Consider the following 5,725-nt stretch of genomic DNA (forward strand, 5'->3'; position numbering starts at 1 on the left):
AAGTTAGGGAGTTAGAAATATTTACAAATAGTGGTTTAGGGAGGACTCCACCAAACTCTCATTCTTGATGAGATGTCAAGGGGGCATGTCCAAGGTGTTGTTGATGTTGCTCAACACCTTGAAAAAGTAATCAAAAGCTTGTTCATTGTCGTGATAAAGTTCTTCAATAGATCTTTGCCCTTGTTGTCGGCCTGGATCGATAGCATTACCAATATAGGGATTGAAACTCCCTTCAAACTCATCGTCCCAAAGACCACACACTTCATCTACTTGATCACTAAAGATCTCTTGAGTTGATAGAGACAACTCTCCCGTTATCTTGTTTTGGCCAATGAGGCCATCTTCTTCATTGCTTGACTTTGGTGAGCTTTGCAAGCTCTCTTTGTTACAATTCACTTGCTCTTCGAATGGAGCATCTTCAATTTTCTTCTTCCATTGGGGTTCCGACTTCTTCCTATCATCCTTCCAGCTATAATGATCAATCATAAAACATGGTTCATGCAAACGGGGAGCTCTCATAGTCTTATCAAGATTAAAAGTAATACTCTCATCTCCCACTTCTAGAGTAAGCTCTCCATGTTTCACATCAATCACCGCACCCGCGGTGTGTAAGAAAGGTCTTCCTAGAATGATTGGAATGTTGGAATCTTCTTCCATATCAACAATGACAAAGTCCACCGGGATGAAAAATTTACCAATTCGCACGGGAACATCTTCCCATATCCCTAATGGTGTCTTCGTCGATCTATCGACCATTTGGAGTGTAATATTGGTGCATTTAAGCTCTCCCATCCCCAAACTTTTACTCACCGAGTACGGCATAACGCTCACACTAGCCCCTAGATCACATAAGGCTTTGTTGATCGTGGTGTCGCCAATGGTACACGGTATTGAGAAGCTTCCCGGATCCTTGAGTTTTGGAGGTGAACTCCCTTGAACTATTGCACTACTCACCTTAGTTAAGGCGATAGTCTCAAGCTTCCGGATCGACTTCTTCTTTGTGAGGATGTCTTTCATGTATTTCGCATAGGCCGGCACGTGATTGATTAATTCCGTGAAAGGAATTGAGACTTCCAAATTTTTCACAATTTCCATAAACTTTCCAAGTTGGTCATCAAATTTGGGCTTGGCTTGATGACTTGGAAAAGGAAGTCTAATCACAATGGGCTCCTTCTCCTTGACCTTGTCTTCATCTTTCTTTGAGATTTCTTCTTTTGATGATTCTCTATCTTTGGAGTTTTGCACAATTTCTTCCTTGTCACTAGCTTCCACAACTTCATCCTCAACTTGCTTCTTCGGTGCTTCATACCTTGTACCACTTCTCAAGTGAATAGCACTAACCGTTTCATGTCTTGGGGGATTACTTTGAGGTGGTAATTGCCCCTTTTGTCTTTGTGAGCTTGAAGATTCTAGTTGAGTCAATTGGGTTTCCAACATTTTGGTGTGAGCTAGGATGTTGTTGATGGTGGTTTCCTTTGCTTGACTATCTTTTTGCATTTGAGTGAAAAATTCTTGTTGATTCTTTTGCATTTGTAAGGACCGCTTTTTGAACATCAAAACCTTGGTCATTTTGTTGATTGTATGGAGATTGATTTTGGTAACCTTGGTTTTGGTTGAAAAAGGGTCTTTGATTTTGGTTTCTCATGGGAGGTGGGGTGTATGTTGTTTGAGGGTTTTGAACATTTTGGCTTTTGTATGAGAGATTTGGATGGAATTTGGTGTTTTCATTGTAATAGTTGGAATAAGGGGTACCACTCTTGTATGCTTGGAAAGCATTCACTTGTTCATTTGTTCCCCTACATTCACTTGAGTCATGTCCCAAAGTTCCACAATTCTCACATATCCCACTTGGGATTGATGAAGATTCCGTCATGGCATTAACATGATGCTTTGGTGATTTTGAGGCTTCTTCAAGTCTAGCCATAGCTTTTTCAAACTTCAAATTGATTGTGTCAATGTGAGCACTAAGTTGAGCACCCAATTGAGTAACGGAGTCCACTTCATGCTTTCCTCCTCTAGTAGCCTTGCGAGGTCTACTATATTGTTAGTTATGGACCGCCATTTCCTCAATTTTGTTCCAAGTTTGATTGTCATCAACTTCGGTGAACATTCCATTTGATCCCATGTTGAGAATGTTCCTTGAATCTTCATATAGACCGTTCCAAAATTGTTGTACCAAGAACCACTCGCTAAGTCCATGGTGAGGACATGAGCGACAAATTCCCTTGAACCGCTCCCAAGCTTCATACAAAGATTCTTCATCCCTTTGCTTAAAACCCGTAATTTGAGCTCTTAGCATGTTAGTCTTTTCCGGTGGGTAGAATTTTTGTAGAAAGCTAGAGCCAACTTCTTCCAAGAATCAATTCCGAGAGTGGCCTTATCAAGGCCCTTCAACCATTGTTTCGCGGTGACAGTTAGAGAAAAAGGAAATAAGACCCATCGAATTTGGTCTTGAGTTACACCGGTTTGAGAAATCGCATCACAATAGTCACAAAAGGTCTCCATATGAGAGTGAGGGTCTTCACTAGGCATCCCCCCAAATTGGCTCCTTTCGACTAATTGGATAAATGCGGATTTGGCAATGAAATTTCCGGTTAGATGTTGTGGTGTACGAGTACCATTGGGTAGGTTCTCCTCGGTGGGTACGGAATGTGATGAAACTTAGGCATTGTGGGTTGATTTTGTGTTATATTTTGTGTTGGGTTCTCCTCACCTTCTCTTGAAAAAGGGTTGATGAACTCAATAGTTGGTTGAATATCTACAACCTCACTAATACCTCTCAAATTTCTCCTAGCAAGTCTTCTATTGGTTGTCAAAGTTTTTTCAATTTCACGATCAAAGGGTAACAAATCACCTTGTGACCTTCTAGACATGCAAAATATCAAACAACTTGAAAACAATTAGAACAAACCTTGAGGAGTTTTACTTCCTCAAGGCAAATAAAGACACAACTAATAACAATATAAGAAAATCTAAATCAAGTTAACACCGTCCCCGACAACGGCGCCATTTTTGGTCGGACTAAATCTTTTCGGTAACTTGTCGTTAGGAGCACCTAGACCAAAACACAATTTATAGCTTCACAAACAACTCTACAATTAATAAAGAGGCAAGTAAAGGTCGGATCCGAAGGGACGGGAATTGAAATGAGATTTCTATTGAAACTAGTGGTGTCTTAGGGGTGTCACAATTTGGGTTGATGTAGAAGGTCACTAAACTAAATAGCAATGAAAGTAAATAAGCAAGATGAATTGAAAGGGTTGTAAACAATTGATAAAAAGCACTAGGGTATCATGGGGTCATAGGGGAATCATGGGAATTGACCATACAAACATGTTCTCAAATTATAAGCAAGCAATTATTGTTGTGATGGATTGAGTTGGGTTACATCTTACAATCCTAGGAAAGTTTGGGGCCCGAAGCCGAATCGATTAGATTGTACAACACCTACAAGTCGACTTAGTCTTCCCTACTCAACAACATGCATGGTCTAATGAGACTCGAGTTGGTTTATATCTTACAAGTCTCATTGAAAAGATAGGTGATGGGTAACAAATGCAAGAATTCATAGGCTCGCATATCATCAAACATAACATGTGCATGAGTTGAGATCAAAACAAGCAAGCAAATAAACCATGAAAGCATATTAATTTAAGCATGAATCATTCCCCATGTTGGTTTCCCCTAATTACTTATTAACCCTAGCTATGGAACTACTCACTCATTATCATGTTGAACATGCTAGCAAGGTTGTCAATCATACCAACAAAGTGAAACATGATGAACAAATGAAAGTAATTAGCAATAATTAAAAAGGGATTAAGAGAATTATACCTACTAATGATTCCAATAATAAAGCAAAGAATAAAAGAAGTACTTGATGCTTGATTGAGAGGTTGTTAATCTCCCAATAATAACCCAAATAATCTTCAATTACCCAAAATAAAGGATGAACAAAAGAAAGATTAAGGAAATAAAACTTGTATTAAAACTTGATTAATTGTTGATTACAAAACTAAAGAGAGATTTGATTGATATTAACTACTCTAAGGATTGATAAGAAGAACATGCTCTTCCAATTAGACTAATGGGGTATTTATAGTGGAAATTAGGTGGATGCATTAGGGTTAACTAAGGGCTTAAATGACGATTAAGTCCCTATTTAGGGAAACGCCGGTATTTTCTGAAGGATTGGCATCTTTCTTGAAGCTTGAAGAAACGAATTTGCGTTGTCTTGGAATTCGTGCGTCTTAGGCTCGGGACGGCCGGATTCTATTGTCTCTGCCCGGGCGTCTTTGGGAGAAGACGGGCAAGGGGGGTTGCTTCCCGGGCGTCTTTGGCAGAAGACGCACGGATTGTGAAGGTGGAGGACGGGCGTCTTCTTGTCAATCCGCACGGATTGTCATGCAGCGTGCTTTCTTCTTCTTTTCTTCCCTTTTCTTCATAAAATCCTCGGGGATTTCCTCGGGGTTGCAAGGATCTTTCCTCATCATTGCCCAACTACTATAATATGTACAAAGGCCTTCTAATCTTGTCTCTCCTTGATTCTTGGTCATTGAATTCAATCAATTTAGTCTCATTTTGCCATGAAATTGCAAGGTTTGCACTCCTTTCCTACCAAGGACACAAAACCTCAAAGAATATGCAAAACAAAGAACTAAAGACAATAAATGACCCAAATATGCACTAAAAAGCATGGGAACAAGGCTAATTCGGGGACTAAATATGCGCTAATTATGGTCACATCAAAAGTCTTAACCGACTCGGCTCCGAGATGTAAGTTTCCCTAGGATTTGGTTTATCATGCATGTAGTTTAATAGGAAGAATTAAGTCGACTTGTAGGTGTTGTACAGTCACAAATGACTCGGCTCCAGGACCCAAATCTTCTTATGAATTATTTGACATGAACTAACTTAATTCCAACAATAATAAAATTGCTTGCATCTATATAACTCATTTATGCTATCTTACCATGATTCCCTTATGATCCCATAACATCCTAGTATCCTTTATTATTTGTTTACATCTTTATTTACTTTATTGCTTGTTTTACTTTATTTCTTTCATTAGTTTAGAACACAACTACAAACCCAAATCAATTGTGACAACCCTTAGCACGATTAGATTGAACAATTTGAGTACCCCCGTCCCGTGGATCGACCCCGACTTGCTTGCTATGCTAGTAGTTGGGTATAAATGTGTTTGATGGCGGACAATGACCCGCACCATCACCTGGCATGTCTTTGTAAGACCAAGCGAAGACGTCTTTGAACTCATATAGGATGTCGATGAAATTAGCCTTTTCAGTCAGGTCTAGGGTCGTCCCTATCCTAAGTTCTTGGGGTTCTAGTTCGGTTCCTACTTGATGGGTTCGGTGTTCTCTATAACTGGTCCGGCCCCTTCCCCCTCTTGTAGTATCTCCTTAATTATATAGGGAGGTAATTCGACGGAATCTGGGTTAGGATCATTCTCATTATCATCGTAAATAGAATTGCATTCAGAAAAACACAATGAGTAAGCAGAATCAGATTTATTCATATTAAATTTTGAAAAGAGCTGAAACAAAGAAGCCAACTATTCAGTAGTTAGTGGCGGTAAAGGGACAGATGCTGGGACATTTCCCAACTGTTGTTCCTATGTGATGCTATGCTAGGAGAAACAACGGGATGGGGAGTGAGGACAGAAGAAGACTCTCTAGCGACTTCTCTAGACTCAGACTCTGAT

At 39.7% G+C, this 5,725-nt stretch overlaps 1 non-coding gene across 1 annotated transcript; it reads left to right on the forward strand.

The window, feature by feature from the left end:
* Positions 1-2,192: 2,192 nt before the first annotated feature.
* Positions 2,193-2,299, forward strand: LOC141616325 (small nucleolar RNA R71). Its single transcript, XR_012530681.1, has one exon. It is a non-coding gene; the product is annotated as a small nucleolar RNA R71 (small nucleolar RNA).
* The last annotated feature ends 3,426 nt before the right edge of the window (positions 2,300-5,725 follow it).

Source organism: Silene latifolia, chromosome 11 (genome assembly GCF_048544455.1).
Source record: "Silene latifolia isolate original U9 population chromosome 11, ASM4854445v1, whole genome shotgun sequence".
NCBI lineage: Eukaryota > Viridiplantae > Streptophyta > Magnoliopsida > Caryophyllales > Caryophyllaceae > Silene > Silene latifolia.